Source organism: Pseudophryne corroboree, chromosome 11 (assembly GCF_028390025.1).
Source record: "Pseudophryne corroboree isolate aPseCor3 chromosome 11, aPseCor3.hap2, whole genome shotgun sequence".
Taxonomy (NCBI): Eukaryota; Metazoa; Chordata; class Amphibia; order Anura; family Myobatrachidae; genus Pseudophryne; species Pseudophryne corroboree.
Genome location: NC_086454.1, coordinates 245212795 through 245230476, shown reverse-complemented (window position 1 = coordinate 245230476; position 17682 = coordinate 245212795). Strand labels below are relative to the sequence as shown.

General features: G+C 45.5%; 1 protein-coding gene and 2 pseudogenes across 1 annotated transcript in view; 2 read left to right on the top strand and 1 right to left on the bottom strand.

The window, feature by feature from the left end:
- Positions 1–1345: 1345 nt before the first annotated feature.
- Positions 1346–17682, top strand: part of CYLD (CYLD lysine 63 deubiquitinase) — a 328802-nt gene continuing 312465 nt past the window's right edge. The window contains exon 1 of the mRNA XM_063945313.1: positions 1346–1427. The gene's annotated coding sequence lies outside the window, so the exon portion shown is untranslated. The remainder of the gene's footprint in view (positions 1428–17682) is intronic.
- LOC134970420 (5S ribosomal RNA) lies at positions 12027–12145 on the bottom strand (annotated as a pseudogene).
- On the top strand, positions 17055–17173 carry LOC134970419 (5S ribosomal RNA; annotated as a pseudogene).

Here is a 17682-nt window from a genome sequence, read left to right as displayed (position 1 = left end):
CGCCTCCATGTTTCTTTTGGAATCTGCATCTGCGTTCCACTGGGGAATCCACAGCGCCCGCCTAGCCGATACTGCCATGGTAGCGGCTTGTGAACTCAAGAGTCCAATATCCTTCATTGTTTCCAGCATGTAGGCGGCAGCGTCCTTGATATTCCCTAACTTAAGGAGTATCTCATCTTTATCAATCGTGTCAATTTCTGATGACACGCTTTCTGACCATTTTTCAATAGCGCGAATCACCCATGCGCAGGCAATAGTGGGCCTGAGTAGTGTACCATTGGTAACATAAATGGATTTCAATGTCGTTTCCATTTTGCGGTCTGCCGACTCTTTAAGAGAAGCCGTGCCAGGAGCAGGGAGAATTACCTTCTTTGTCAACCTGGAAAGCGCACTGTCTAACACAGGGGTGACTCCCATTTTTTTCTGTCCTCAGCCGGGAAAGGGTAAGCTATCTGAATCCTTTTGGAAATACAAAATTTCTTATCAGGATTCACCCACATCCCTTCAAACAGAGCATTTAGTTCGTGTGAAGGAGGGAACGTGACTTTGGATTTCGTTTCTTTACATAAATAAGTCTTCTCCAGAGGTACAGGAGTGGTTTCTGTAACCTCCAACACGTCCTGCCCCCTCAGTGCCACGAAGCAGGGAGTCTGATGCCAGCAGATCTCCCTGAAAATAAAAAACCTAACATAAGTCTTTTCAGAGAAACTCAGTAGAGCTCCTCAGAGTGCATCCAGTCAGCCTGGGCACATTTCTAAAACTGAGGTCTGGAGGAGGGGCATAGAGGGAGGAGCCAGTTCACACCCAATGAAAAGTCTTTAGAGTGCCCATGTCTCCTGCGGATCCCGTCTATACCCCATGGTCTTGATGTCGTCCCCAGCATCCTCTAGGACATATGAGAAATACTGACTGCTTAATGTTTACACTGCAATTTAGATTTCAGTTTGAACACACACCACCCAAATCTAACTCTCTCTGCACATGTTATATCTGCCCCCCCTGCAGTGCACATGGTTTTGCCCAACTGCTAACAAATTTGCTGCTGCGATCAGCTCTGAATTACCCTCTTTGTGTGATGCAATGTCGGTTGGGGTAGCCAGGTCGGCACAGCAACAGGAGATGTGGGGTGTGTAGATTGGTAGAGTGGGCAGGGAGTGGGTGTGACATATCAGGAATGGGAATTGCGGGGTGTGGCTTGTTATAGTGGGCGTGGAGCGGGTGTGACACATCATGAACGGGAGATGCGGGGTGTGTGTCTTGGTATAGTGGGTGGGGTGGGATGCGTCAGGAACGAGAGATGCAGGGTCTGTGGCTTGGTATAGTGGGCGGGGAGGGGGTGTGATGCGTCAGAAACAGCAGATGCAGGGTGTGTGGCTTGGTTTAGTTGGCGGGGAGGGGGTGTGATGCGTCAGGAACAGGTTGTATGGGTAAGTCTAAGAAAGAGTTTATGGTGTCTACAGTGCTCTATATGCCATTTGCTGCTGCATAATCTGCATTTGAGCTAGCATGCTGTCCTTTGTAAATGACACATTCTTGGGCTGATTCAGAACAACACACAAGTCGGCAGCTGATAGTGTCACATTTTGAGCTTGGAAAAAGTACGGCTCTTCGTCCATAATTCTGTCTTCAAGCCAAGGACTTGCCCTCTGGACACTTATGCTTGTGAATGCTGCCCAGTTACACCCACTCAGCTGCGAGTGGAGATGCAGCTGATCTTCGTACCGCTATGAAGCACAGGTTGTTGCTTCAAGTTCCATATACTTGGCTACGGAGCATACACAGTGCTAGAAATAACAGTGGGGGTGTGGTGCATCATGGGGGGGGGGGATCTGGGGCATTATAAAGCAGGGTCGGAGCTATGATGATGTTAATCACATCATCAACCATCTGGACTGCTCACTTTACTTGTGGTGGGACTGGAATACTATTTCACATGGCTAGGATCACCACCGGAGATTCAGCAGCATCCCGGCCATTCCAGGAGAGTAGGCAAGTCTTGTGCAACTCTGACTCGGGACCCTTTGTCTTCTGCCTACTGTCTGATATCATTCTACAGCACTGGGGAACCTTTTCACAGATATCAATCTTATATGTGAAGCAACACCACCACCTACTGGTGTAATTTCATATTGCATTCTGAATTATTGTAAAACTGACAACCTATGAACTCGTGTACTATTATTCTCTAACTGTATCATTTATGCATCATGCATGTACTATGACTTCCAGCTTTTCTCCATCTCCTCTCTGGTGAAGAGAAAGCACAGACCCCTAACCCTATTACCATTTCTATGGAACTACAAAAATGTTTTAAACTGTTAATAAATCAATCAATCCAAAGTCAGGATGAACAGCAGAAATGATGGTGTATTTGGCAGAATGTAAACAAAACATCCATAATGTCTGTCATTTTCAGGAGATATACATTTATTAACCATTTTTAATATAGTGCACACATATTCTGCAGCGCTTTAGAGAATACAGTATCTATATCATTCATGTCAATTCTTGCCTCAGTGAAGCTTACATTTTATATTCACATGGATACATACACACTAGGGATTTTTTTTTTTGTCAGCAGCAAATTAACCTACAGTACCAATATGTTTTTTGAAGTGTGGGAGGAAACTGGAAAACCTGGAGGAAAACCACGCAAACACTGGGAGAATATGCAAACTCCACACAGATTTACCATGGCTGGAATTGAACATTGTGACCCTAGTGTAGTGAGGCAGCAATGCTAACAACTAATGCCACCCACACACTCGGCAATCCGCCACCGAGCTGCCCAATGGCGGATACGGCCGACCCGGCGGTGGGGGGGAGGTGACGGGGGGAGTGAAGTTTCTTCATCCCCCCATCACCCGGCTTCATAGCACTGCGTGCTAATATGGACGAGATTGTCCATATTCGCCTGCATGCATAAGCGACCCAGCACTAACAAACGAGCGTGGGGCCGCGCATCGTTCATCGTTGAATGATATGAACGAGTTCTCATTCATTAATGAATGAGAACGTTCATATCGTTCAGTGTAAGCGCCTAATGTGTAGGACCCATAAGCCAATTGTGCTGTCTAAGATGAAACAGTTGGAAGACATGCTTTGCAGTAATGAGCAACAATGTAATAAATAAATAATAGTAATAAATATGTAGCATCCCTGAGTCAGTGGAGATGTTCTATAAATAATTGGAAGACCTATTTCACCAGTGTCTAACCGAGGGATTGGTATGTTATCCCGGCGGATGGAATTTCGGCGGTCACAATACCGGTTAGATCCCTCTCAGAAGGGACAGTGCATCTGGGCAAGTGCCGTTTGGATGAGACTATGGGGGTCATTCCGAGTTGTTCGATCGTTGCCGATTTTCGCTATGCTGCGATTTGTTGCTAATTGCGCATGCGCAAGGCACGCAGGGCGCATGCGCTTAGTTATTTAACTAAAAACTTAGCAGATTTGCTGTGGATTCTGCGGCGCTTTTCAGTCGCTCTGCTGATTGGTGAATGATTGACAGAAAAGGGGCGTTTCTGGGAGGTAACTCAGCGTTTTCCGGGAGTGTGCTAAAAAACGCAGGCGTTTCAGGGAAAAACGCGGGAGTGTCTGGAGAAACGGGGGAGTGGCTGGCCGAACGCAGGGCGTGTTTGTGACGTCAAACCAGGAACTAAACGGAATGAGGTGATCGCAATCTGTGAGTAGGTCTGGAGCTACTCAGAAACTGCTAAGAATTTTCTATTCGCAATTCTGCTAATCTTTCGTTCGCAATTCTGCTAAGCTAAGATACACTCCCAGAGGGCGGCAGCCTAGCGTGTGCAATGCTGCTAAAAGCAGCTAGCGAGCGAACAACTCGGAATGAGGGCCCATGAAACTTATTCAGAGGTGGATACTATGTCAATTTTTTTCAATTTCCATGTAGTTCTGGATCTGCACATGCACAGGAGATGCACAGTGCATGAGTCACACTGCACATGTGCAGAACTGGAGACATAGGGGGTAATTCCGACCCAATCGCAGCGTGCTTTCGTTCGCACAGCTGCGACCGGGTCACAACTGCACACGCGCGGGGGCCATAATGCGCACGTGCGGGCCGGGCAACGACACTGACTACGGAGAAAGTGGTCGCAGCGGCGACCGCAAGAAAATTGACTGCAGGAAGGCGTTCCGACGCGGCAACTCACCGTTTGGAGACGTTTTCGGGAAGTGGTAAGGAAAACGCAGGCGTGTCCAGGCGAACAGAAGGCAGATGTCTGACGTCAAAGTCGTGCCCATCATCGCTGGATCCGTCGCACAGGGTAAGTAAGTCTGGGGCTGGTCTTGTTTTGCAGGAAACTTTTTTAGCATAGCAGGGCTGCACAAGCGTCCACAGCCCTGCTGTGCTAAAATACACTCCCCCATAGGCGGAGATTAGTTGATCGCACCAGCAGCAAAAAGTTGCTTGGTGCGATCATCTCGGAATGAGGGCCGTGATGTTGCTCGCAGTGCCCCAAACACTGCAGCATGAATGAAATGCTGCTGTTTAGGAGCAGCAACGGGCAGCGTACCAGAAAACTGGGTCATGTTGCCCCATTTTCTGGGAGTGCCAAAGCCAGTGGCTGTGTCCTCAGACGCAGCTTCACTGGCCCCAGCATTGTGATTCCAACAGACATCATTAGCAGCTTGAGGGTAACTCAGATGTCCAATGGTCATACAGATGAGCCGATGTGTCCTCGGATGCAGCTGCGGATCACAGAAGCCTGCAGTGGGCGCCTTTTTACTTATGACAACTCCTCTGGCTTTAGCAAAATTTTACACAGCTGTTGTGTACACCTCTGAATCGGGTGTGCTATTATATACCGACGCCGGGATCCAAAAAGATCCCCTTGCTGGCACGGTGCACGCTATTTATTCTCCCTCCAGGGGTGTCGTGGACACCCCAAGAGGGAGAATAGTTGTTGGTATCCTGGCGTTTGGGAATCCGGCACTGGTATGCAGAGCGCCGGGATCCCGACAGATGGGATATCGAGTGAGTCCCCCCTGAATCAGCCCCTATATATTCCTAATTAAATCCTAAGGAGCTACTTACCAGCCACAAGCGCTTAAGCCAGAGTTTCTCAAACGCGGCCCTCAAGGCACCCCAACGGTCCAGGTTTTAAGTATAACCATGCTTGGCCATAGGTGACTTAATTAGCACCTCAGTCAATTTGATTTAACAGTGTGTGCTGAGCCATGGCTATACCTAAAACCTGGACCGTTGCAGTGCCTTGAGGACCACATTTAAGAACCTCTGGCTTAAGCAATTTTGTTTTTATCCAATACTATCATTTATAAATGTTACAACAATAAGGGCTCCATATTACTAATTGCCGGTGGCAGATTTTATTAGTGTTGCTGTGATACATATGAATATACCGCTGGCATATATCATCACAGATCTGTTCAGTGAGGTCCAGCGGTGTCCCCCTCTGTTACATCCGCTGTTGTGTTCTTGGCAGCCTAATGCTGGCAGTGATGGGTTACTGAGTATAGTGCATGCGCATAGGCCATCTGTGTATGCACATAGGGGGTGATTCAGAGCTTATCGCAGGGCTGCATTTCTTGCTGCTCTGCGATCAGAGAGTCACCGCCTACAGAAGGGTATAAGGTCTGTGCAGGTGTGCGTTCGCTTTTGTAGCAGAACTGCACAAACATCAGTTTGTGGAGTCTCTGCGCAGCCCATGACTTACGCTGGACTGCGATTGTTTCCTGCTGATCGGCGCTGGAGCTGACGTCAGACACCCTCCCTGAAAACGCCTGATCCCGCCTGCGTTTTTCCGGACACTCCTGTAAAACGGTCAGTTGCCACCCACAAACGGCCTCTTCCTGACAATCTTCTTGCGAACATCCGTGCATTCGTATTTTTCGCGCCATCCTGTCACTAGGCACCGATGCCCGATGCTGTTGTGCGACGTGCCGGCGAATTGCATGCGCAGTTCGGATTTGATCGCACACTGTAGCAATCAGATCTGAATTACCCCCATAGTGCTCAAACAAAAAAATAAGGGTGTGCTGTCAGTAGCAGCCGGTAAGGCATTTGTCAATTCCCTGGAATAGGTAAACTAAAAACAGCACTTGCTATCAGACAATATAAAGCTATTAAAAGTGCACAGTTTGTTATAAAGCATAACAATTTATTAAAACAAATAAATATAAATATAATAAAAAGTGTGTCACAATATTCAAATATGGAGGGAATGTAATGTGAGAGATTTTGTGAGAGTTCTCCTGTTTTTTTTTAAAGTGGCAATCATTTACATGGCAAAACCAGGTTGATTTTGCCATGTAAATGATTGCCACTTAAAAAAAAAAAAAAAAACAGGAGATATCTCCTAAAATCTCTCACTTTCTGATTTGATTCTCACACCCTGGGATATTCTCCCCATAATGCTCAAACCCGGCAGGGTCTCTTTCTATCCCTGTTTTATCTCTTCCCCCTTTTTTCATAATTCTCTTCATAGATGTGTGTGCCATCGACGTGTAGGGCATTCTTCAGCGGCCGGAAAAAATAGGATTTTAATTATGTACCAGTAAATCCTTTTCTCGTAGTCCGTAGAGGATACTGGGAATCCATTTAGTACCATGGGGTATAGATGGGTCCACTAGGAGCCTTGGGCACTTTAAGAATTTGATGGTGTGCGCTGGCTCCTCCCTCTATGCACCTCCTACAGACTCAGTCTAGGAAACTGTGCCCGAGGAGACGGACATACTATGAGAGAAGGATAGATAATAAAAGTGGTGAGATTCCGAACCAGCACACACAGAACTATAGGAAAGCCATGCTAACCAAACTTGAAACATGAACAGCAACGGCTGAACAAACCAGAATACTTAAGCAAGTAATAGTGCAGGAAAAACAAACCACTGGGTGGGTGCCCAGTATCCTCTACGGCAGTGTTTTTCAACCACTGTGCCGTGGCACACTAGTGTGCCCTGAGCAGTCTCCAGGTGTGCCGCCATAGAAGCAGAGCCAGGCCCGTCAGTGTTTTGCCGCTACTAAGGCCCTGGAACGATCAATACTGGTGGGTTTAGTGGTTGCAGAGCCAGTTCTAATTTTGGGCCCAGGCAGTGTTGGGCTCTTCTGGCCTTCTCAGACGTGGCTCAGACGTGACCTATGGAGAAGCTGCGACATGACATCCTAGGACACGCAACTGCACCATGCATCACCATTATATTTGAGTGTGCCTTGGCAATATTTAAATCTTGTTCAGTGTGCCGCGAGTTGTAAAAGGTTGAAAATCTCTGCTCTACGGACTACGCGAAAAGGATTTACAGGTAGGTAATTAAAATCCTATTTTCTCTTAGTACCATGGGAAAGTACCAAAGCTCCCAAACCGAGTGGGAGAGTACTGAGGTTCCTGCAGAACTGATTGACCAAACTGAAGGTCCTCAGAGGCCAAAGTATCAAACTTGTAGAACTTTGCAAACATGTTCGAACCTGACCAAGTAGCTGTTCAGCTGAGCTGTAAAGCCGAGACACCCCGGGCAGCTGCCCAAGAAGAACCCACCAACCTAGTAGAGTGGGACTTTTGGAACCGGCAATCCTGCTGTGGAAAAAGCATGCTGGATCGTGAGCTTGACCCAGCATGCAATAGACTGCTTTGAAGCGGAACACCCAATTTTTTTGGGATCATAGAGCACGAACAGCGAGTCGGATTTTCTGTAACGAGCTGTTCTTTTTAAATACACCTTCAAATCCCTCACAACTTCCAAATACTTTGAAGTAGCAGAGGTGTCCGTCACAGCTGGAACCACAATAGGTTGGTTGATGTGAAAAGCGGACACCACCTTAGGAAGAAATTGCTGACGAGTTCTGAGTTCAGCTCTGTTCTCATGGAAAATTAAGTAGGGACTCTTGTGAGACAATGCCCCTAGTTCAGACACGTCATGCTGAGGCCAAAGCCAATAGTGTGACTGTCTCCAAGAGATAAGGTACTTTACGTCAACCTCCTGTAACGGTTCAAACCAGTCCGATTGGAGGAACTGCAGCACCAAATTGAGATCCCAATGCTGTGGGAGGCACAAAGGGAGGCTGGATGTGCAGAACACCTTTCAAGAACGTCTGGACCTCAGGGAGAGAAGCAAATTGTGTTAACGGTGGTGGGTGTAGTGGGACGCGCCGGCTCCCGGCCATTGCTAGGCAGCGGGGCCGGCGCATCACTTCCGCCGCTGAGCGTCCGTCTCCGGCCGGTTGCCTAGCAACCTGGGACGCCAGACGGCCGCTCTGCACTTCGGTCTTGGCTGTTACTAAGCAGCCATGCTACAGCTGGGGCTATTAGGGTCCAGGGGGCTGGCCTGACTGGCTCTCCCATGATTGGTCAGTAGGACCTTTTTATGGGAGCCAGGACGGTGCAGCCTCACCGGTGATAGCTTCCTGTGGAGCCTGTACCTGCCTCTGGGGTGTTCCTGCTTACAGCCTGTACGTTCCAGCATCCTGTGTCCTGTTTTCCTGGGTCTGGTCCTGGGGACCAATTCCTGCAGCCGAGTGATCTTGAATCTTCAGCCTTGGGATCCTGATTGCTTCCTGCGTGCACCTTTCCCGGTGTTGTGAGTAGCGGCTCTGCCGCACCTTACGGCTGTAGCCGCATTCTCCTTATTCTCTTGTCATTGTGTTTTTTCTGCGGAGCTTTCCGCATCTGTTGTCCTTGCCGTACTACGACAGGTTCATATTCGGCACTTGGGCAGCGTTACTTGTGGCTGCTGTTTTTCTTGGCAGCCGCGCCACACAAACTAGTTATTCATTTTCTATAGTCTTCTCCTTCATTGTCGTGTCTGTCTTAGTTAGTTTTCCCCTTGAGCTCTCTGTCTCGGTTAACGCCTTGTCACCTATTAAGACCGGGGGGCATCAGAGTCTGGGCGGACCTAATTCGCCCATTCAAATGCGGCTGCCGTGGGCACAAGAAACCATAGTCTTGCAGGCGTTAATCGACCACTGGGAAGGACAACGGAGTCAGGGATTTTTTATTAGGGGTAACTGCATATCTCAGTTCTACCGCAGCTTCACGTATCTGTACTCGGAACTCTTCTATTGCCAACCAATCTCTTGGGTTCCAAGTACGTTGAACATAACAAATAGTTTCTGAAAGAAAATAGACAAAACTGAAATCTGGACTTTAATGGAACCTAGGCGTAGGCCCACATCCACTCCCGACTGCAGACAAAGCAGGAGATGTCTCAGATGAAATTCCACCGCAGAATATTGTCTGTTCTAACACCAAGAAACATACTTCTTCCATATAAGGTGGTAATGTTTAGATGTTACCCCTTTCCTGACTTGGATTATAGTCGGGATGACCTTGTCAGGAATCCCTCTCCTGGCTAGGATCAGCCGTTCAACCTCCATGCCGTTAAACGTATCCGCATTAAGTCTTGATAGACGAATGGGCCCTGTTGCAGAAGATCCTCGAGAAGAGGCAGAGGCCGCGGATCTTCGAAGGGCATCTCCAGAAGGTCCGCGTACCAGGCCCTTCTTGGCCAGTCTGGAGTATTGAGTATTGCTTGAACCTTTTCCCTTCTTATTCTTTTTAGAATTCTTGGGATCAGAGGAAGTGGAGGTAACATGTACACCATCTGGTAGACCCACGGAGTTGTCAGAGCGTCTACCGCCACTGCTTGTGTGTCTCTCGACCTGGAACAATACCGCTTGAGCTTCTTGTTGAGACGAGAGGCCATCATGTCGATTTGTGGATATCCCCACAGACTTGTCAACCACCTGAACACTTCCGGATGAAGACTCCACTCCCCCGGGTGCAGGTCATGTATGCTGAGGAAGTCTGCTTCCCAGTTATCTACTCCCGGAATGAAGACCGCCGACAAAGCCACGGTGTGTTTTTCCGCCCAGAGGAGAATTTTTTACACCTCTGACATTGCTGTTCTGCTTTTTGTTCCGCCCATGTTGATTTATGTGCATTACCGCCGTTACATTGTCTGACTGGACTTGAATGGCCTGATTCCGAAGCAGGGATGAGGCCTGCAGAAGGGCGTAGTAGATAGCCATGAGTTCCAGGATGTTTATTGGAAGGACGACTTCCTGACTGGACCATTTTCCTTGAAACTGCACCCCTGGGTGACTGCTCCCCAATTTCTGCTTGCGTCCGTGGTTAGCAGAATCCAATTCTTGACCCTTGACGAGGTGAGAAGTCTGTAGCCACCACAGAAGGTAGATCCTGGATCTTGGTGACAGGTGGATCCTCTGGTGCATGTGAAGATGTGATCTGCACCATTTGTTCAATGGATCTAGCTGGAAGGGCCTCACATGAAATCTTCCGTACTGAAGCGCCTTGTAACAGGCCACCATTTCCCCCAGAAGACGAATGCACAGATGCATCGAGATCTGGGTTGGCTTCAGGACAGCCCAAACCATCGACTGGATTTCCGTAGCCTTCTCCACAGGAAGGAACACTCTTTGAGATTCCATGTCCAGTATCATTTCCAGAAAGGAAAGTCTCTGCGTCAGTTCCAGGTGAGATTTTGGTAAGTTCAGAATCCACCCGTGATACAGGAGCAGTGTGGTCGAGAGGCGAATACTGTCCATCAACTGCTCCCTGGACGGTGCTTTTATCAGAAGATCATCCAGGTAGGAAATTATGTTCACTCCCTGTTTGCGGAGTAGAAACATCATCTCTGCCATCACCTTGGTGAACACTCTCAGTGCCGTGGAAAGACCAAATGGCAGGGCCTGGAACTGGTAGTGGCAGTCCTGCAGTGCAAACCATAGATAAGCCTGATGAGGCGGCCAGATCGGAAATGTGAAGGTACGCATCATTGGTATCCAGAGACACTAAGAATTCCCCCTCCTCCAGACCTGAGATCACCGCTCTCAGAGACTCCATCTTGAATTTGAACACTCGAAAGTACGGGTTCAATGACTTGAGGTTCAAAATCAGCCTTACCGAACCGTCCAGTTTCGGTACTACAAACAGGTTGGAATAATATCCCCTGTTTTGTAGATGAGGTGGAACTGGAACAATGACCTGAGTCTGTACCAGTTTTTGAATGGCGTCCTGTAAGGTTATACTTGCTTCCTGTGAAACTGGTAAGCCTACTTGAAGAATCTGTGAGGTTGGTCCCCCATGAAACTCCAGTCTGTAGCCCTGGGAAATAAGATCTATGACCCAGGGATCCTGGTATGATGTTGTCCAGATGTGAATGAAAAATTTTAGTCGGGCTCCCACCTGCCTGTCTTCCAGGCATCGCGGTCCACCGTTATGCTGAAGGCTATGAGGAAGCAGAACTTGAGTTCTGTTCCTGTCAACCTGCTGTTTTCATGGTTTACCTCTTGTGCTTCTGGTGGCTGTAGAAGAACAAAAAGAGGGAGCGACTGGGCACTGGAATGTAATCAGTTATTGATATTATTGAGATTATTGAAAAAACCAAAGGCGGACAATTGAACTAAGGGAAAGAGAGATACGATCTTTCAGTAATAGTCCTTGTTTGGTGGTGCGCCCAGAGCCAGGGAGTACAAGTACTAGCAGTGGGAGAAAAAGAAAGCTCTTGTGTGGGCGCACTCTTAGGAAAAGAAAAGAAGAAAAAGAAGAAAATTCTTCAATTGGAAAAGATTATGTTAAAACATGAGTTTATTAATTAATTAGTTAAGAACAAATATCCTTCTACGATCCTAAAGAAAAATGCACAGAAAATGCAAAAAAGTTTTTAAAAATTATGTTAAAGTGTTCTGGTCTGTAAATCATGAAGGAAAGATTTAGAAAGGTTGCAGACACTAAATAGTCTGACACCCGTTTCTCCTGACCAGTACAGATAATCTGTATTAATGGGACCCACGGAGGAGGTCAGTGTACATATTTTGTCATAGAAAGACTAATTACATTGGGTCAATACTATACACTTTGTTAGTTACCCGTGAAATCATATGGCATAAATTCAGATTGGATGTCTAGCTGTGCTCATGAAAAATAGGTCCTCATAAAGAAGGATATAGAAAAGAAAAAGGCTGAAATGAGTATAAATAGTGGTGATACTGCTGTTGGTGTCCACCCTTCAGAGGAAGGGGAATAGTTCCTGTCCTACAACACCGGGTATTCCCAGGGAGTCTCCTCTCGTGGTACTGACCCAGCCCAGCGCTGTTTAGCTTCCAAGATCGGACGAGATCGGGCACAAGCAGCGTGGTATGATAGTAGGAGGGATATCTACCAATGAGAGTGCACCTATATATGAAAATATAGAATGATAGAAATATAGAACAAGTAGTACGTGGATCTACTTTCCACGTTAGGCAGGGTAGAATGACTGTCACACCGTGGCGCCGTGTACCCTGGATCGGGGATGAGAGTCCACTAGACAATAGTCAGTTGGGAAACCGAAAGGAGAAGTATAGAGATAAAGTTAAATGACCATTCAATATTTGGGGAACAAATATCCAATGACGGGGAAAAAAAATCAAAATAAGTTTCACAAACAAGAGACAAACTGACTATACAATCTTTGCATACAGTCAATCTAAATATGTGACAAAAAATGATAACCCTTGCATAGTTGTAAGTGAAGATGGGTGCATCTGATAAGAAATACTGTGTAAAAGCTGATATGAATGAAATTCAGGGAGTAGGTGATCACAGATAGCTGAATAAGCACTTATAATGAGGTATATTGCTTAAAGCCGATATGATCCTGTAGTATCAAGGGATAAGAATCACCCTCTAGTCACCCAAACAAATGAACTGGGTTAAACACAAGGAGTTATTATTTTTGTGTGTATATAAATACCTCCTGAGAAATATATCAATCATGCAGCAACAGTGGGTGCCTATAATAAAGATTTACCACAATGATAGCTTGTGTTAGAAATAGGAACCTATGTACACATCAAGTCAAAATACAATGATTATTAATGTTGGCAAAAAAGCCAAAGTACTCAAAAAATCAGATGCAGCAGGTAGATGGTAACCAGAGAAGCCTCCATACGCAGGTCCCGCTGTGGAGTCCGTAGAAAACGCGTTTCGCCCGCGGGCTTGTTCACTTCCGGGATCTCACAGCATCTTGTACATACAGGGTTTAAAAAGCCCTGTAGGTATGTGTAGCAGCCAATCAGTTTTAGAATCCATTGATCACGTGGGCGGGAATAGGGAGACTGACAGCACCAGTATCCAACGAATACGTGGTATAACTGAGTGAAGGAGATGCGCCTGTAGGGTGGGCGGGTTACGGAGCGTGATGACGCTCCTGGGGTATGTGCTCTCTGCATAGGCTGGGGACGGCGTTTCAGCTAAAGAGATAATGTGGCGCCATGTTGAAGAAGGGAATGCCAGGTCTAAATGCGCCTGTAGAGTGGGCGGATTATGGAGCGTGATGACGCTCCGGGGGTGTGTACTCTCAGCATAGACTGGGGACGGCGCTTCAGCTAAAGAGATAATGTGGCGCCATGTTGAAAAAGGGAATGCCAGATCTATGCAGTACAGCATGTAGATATAAATAGCTGTTTAATAACAGCCTGTGGGGGCATGTAAGCAGTGCGTCAATGCAGCGAAATACAAAAAAGCAAAAAAGCAGGAGGGGCAAAAAGATGGGACCCCTGAGTAATAGGTATTTGCAGGGCATCCTGGGAAATATGTGTATAATACACCTTAGGTAACATGGACGGGGAATGACGCTGTCTTTAGAGAGATATATAGGACAGTTGGGGAAAAGAGAAATTGGGATATTGTGCAATGGTAAAAATTCCCGTATTATTAGCCTAGTGTGAGTGTGATGGTTTTAAAAAAGAAGGTGTGGAAGTGACTTAGGTGACGAATAAATAAATATATAAATATATAAAAGATTATAAATTAAAGTATTAAAATAGAATATAAGGTGAATTGATATAATGAGAGGGTGAAACAGAGGAATTTGAGTGACTATGGTGAGGTGCTAAAGGAGATGCTGGGGGTGTCAGCGGCTGTAAAATGTTATTGTAAGGAATAAAAATGCTACTAGTGAAAAAGGTGGGAGGGGGGGCTGGTTATTGTATTGTTGCCTTACTTGTGTATTGATGGACACTGGTAAAAATGTTGGAGTGGGTGGCTATAAAAGGAGGAAGGAACAGTGATAAGGGAAATTATGAATGAATGAATAAAGGGATTATAACTGTGGTGAGGTGAGACGTGGGGTTTGAGATGAGGAATGGAAAAATAGAAACATTATCAAGGTGCAGCATGGGTAAACTAAAACCGAGGAGGTGCTAGGCGAAAATTTTTGACAGTAAAGGAAAAATTAACCGAAATGGAGAAGGTGTGGGTGAGAACACGGGTGTAAGTTAGGATTACAGTGAATGCCAATGGGGATAGCAAAGGGATGATGGGGGTTAGTGAAATGGGAGATATGATAAGTTGGATGACGGAAAAACGAAAAGGAAGGGGAGAGGTTTTAAGCGTTGTGATGGATAGGAAAGTGGGAATGGGAAGACATGTGGCATGAGTGGGGGAGGGAAGAAATGGAAAGATTGTTGGCATAATTGATAGAAAGGACAAGTAAGGACGATGCTGATTAAAGTGGGAATGGGAAAGCATATGGCATAGATGGGGGAGGGAAGAAATGGAAAATTAGTGACATAGTTGATGGAAAGGACTAGTAAAACGACACTAATTAAAAAGTATTGGATTTAAAAATAACCATTAAAATAAAAGCTAAAAGGATGAGTATAATTGTATGTGTTGTGAATTATAAAAAGACACCGTAGTTGATGTTTTCATTAAGTCCGTCAGGTCGAAGACTCCCGAGCCGAAAAATCCATTCGCTCTCTTTCTTAGATAGTTCTTTAGTCAGATCACCTCCACGTATGCCCAGGTGGATGCGGTCTAGGCCAAAGACTTTTAATTCTTTGGTAGAGCCCTTGTGCTGAAGGTGAAAGTGTTTGGCAACTGTGGTAAGTTGTTTCATACGTGTCAGGTCTTTAGACGCGTTCCGAATGTTCCCCAAATGTTCCAGGGTCCTTTCTTTTAATTTGCGAGAGGTCATACCAACATATTTAATATTGCAACTGCAAGTAATGCAATAAATTATTGCTTGGGTATTGCAGTTGAAGAAGTGCCGTATCTTTGTTGTTTGTCCATACTTATCAGTAACCATATTGGTTTGTAGTATGTGTGTACAAGCCTTACATTGGCCACAGGGGAAGGAACCCGGTGTGGCTGGTTTCTTACGTGTTGATGTTAGTAGATGGCTCTGAACCAACTGGTCCTTGATGTTCCTGGATCTTCGCCAGCTCATCTGTACTGTGGGGCCAACAATGGGAGACAGAACAGGGTCCATTTGAAGTATGGGGAGATGTTTAGTGATGGCCTCTTTCAGCATTTTCCATTCGGGACAAAAAGTGCCTATAAATCTAATAGTATCCTCTTTGTCTGGAATTTTTTTGTTAGTCCCAAAAATCAGACGTTCCCTCTTCACCAATGTAGTGGCCTGGTAAGCTCGTTTTAGTGACCGTTTGCTATAACCCCTGGCCAAAAGGCGATTGGTAAGTTCCCAACTCTTACTTTTGAAAATATGATCCTCAGAACAATTGCGTCTGAGTCTGAGGTATTCCCCTTTGGGTATATTTTCAATGGTGGGGGGAAAGTGCGAGCTCGTTTGAAAAAGGAGACTGTTGGTAGCAGTCTCCTTCCGATACAGCTCTGTTTCTAAGAAGCCTGTGTGTGATCTGTACACATTAAGGTCAAGGAAAGGAACCCTCTCTGCGCTGACTGTGTGAGTCAGCTTGATGTTCAAGTGGTTGTTATTAAGTAATCCGATAAATTCCATTAGCAGATCCCTTTCTCCATTCCAGATGATGAAAACATCATCGATGTATCGTAACCATAATACCACATGGTTAGTATACTTCTCATTGCTTGTACAAAAAACCTGAAAGTGTTCCCACCATCCTAAAAATAAATTGGCGTAGGTGGGGGCGCAGGCTGCGCCCATTGCTGTTCCTCTTATTTGTAAAAAGAAGTGGTCCTGAAAGACGAAGTAATTTTTGGACAGAACAAAATCCAGTAGCACCAAGAGAAACTCAGAAAAGGCACTCATCCCCCGGAGCGTCATCACGCTCCGTAACCCGCCCACCCTACAGGCGCATCTCCTTCACTCAGTTATACCACGTATTCGTTGGATACTGGTGCTGTCAGTCTCCCTATTCCCGCCCACGTGATCAATGGATTCTAAAACTGATTGGCTGCTACACATACCTACAGGGCTTTTTAAACCCTGTATGTACAAGATGCTGTGAGATCCCGGAAGTGAACAAGCCCGCGGGCGAAACGCGTTTTCTACGGACTCCACAGCGGGACCTGCGTATGGAGGCTTCTCTGGTTACCATCTACCTGCTGCATCTGATTATTTGAGTACTTTGGCTTTTTTGCCAACATTAATAATCATTGTATTTTGACTTGATGTGTACATAGGTTCCTATTTCTAACACAAGCTATCATTGTGGTAAATCTTTATTATAGGCACCCACTGTTGCTGCATGATTGATATATTTCTCAGGAGGTATTTATATACACACAAAAATAATGACTCCTTGTGTTTAACCCAGTTCATTTGTTTGGGTGACTAGAGGGTGATCCTTATCCCTTGATACTACAGGATCATATCGGCTTTAAGCAATATACCTCATTATAAGTGCTTATTCAGCTATCTGTGATCACCTACTCCCTGAATTTTATTCATATCAGCTTTTACACAGTATTTCTTATCAGATGCACCCATCTTCACTTACAACTATGCAAGGGTTATCATTTTTTGTCACATATTTAGATTGACTGTATGCAAAGATTGTATAGTCAGTTTGTCTCTTGTTTTTGAAACTTATTTTGATTTTTTTCCCCCGTCATTGGATATTTGTTCCCCAAATATTGAATGGTCATTTAACTTTATCTCTATACTTCTCCTTTCGGTTTCCCAACTGACTATTGTCTAGTGGACTCTCATCCCCGATCCAGGGTACACGGCGCCACGGTGTGACAGTCATTCTACCCTGCCTAACGTGGAAAGTAGATCCACGTACTACTTGTTCTATATTTCTATCATTCTATATTTTCATATATAGGTGCACTCTCATTGGTAGATATCCCTCCTACTATCATACCACGCTGCTTGTGCCCGATCTCGTCCGATCTTGGAAGCTAAACAGCGCTGGGCTGGGTCAGTACCACGAGAGGAGACTCCCTGGGAATACCCGGTGTTGTAGGACAGGAACTATTCCCCTTCCTCTGAAGGGTGGACACCAACAGCAGTATCACCACTATTTATACTCATTTCAGCTTTTTTCTTTTCTATATCCTTCTTTATGAGGACCTATTTTTCATGAGCACAGCTAGACATCCAATCTGAATTTATGCCATATGATTTCACGGGTAACTAACAAAGTGTATAGTATTGACCCAATGTAATTAGTCTTTCTATGACAAAATATGTACACTGACCTCCTCCGTGGGTCCCATTAATACAGACTATCTGTACTGGTCAGGAGAAACGGGTGTCAGACTATTTAGTGTCTGCAACCTTTCTAAATCTTTCCTTCATGATTTACAGACCAGAACACTTTAACATAATTTTTAAAAACTTTTTTGCATTTCTGTGCATTTTTCTTTAGGATCGTAGAAGGATATTTGTTCTTAACTAATTAATTAATAAACTCATGTTTTAACATAATCTTTTCCAATTGAAGAATTTTCTTCTTTTTCTTCTTTTCTTTTCCTA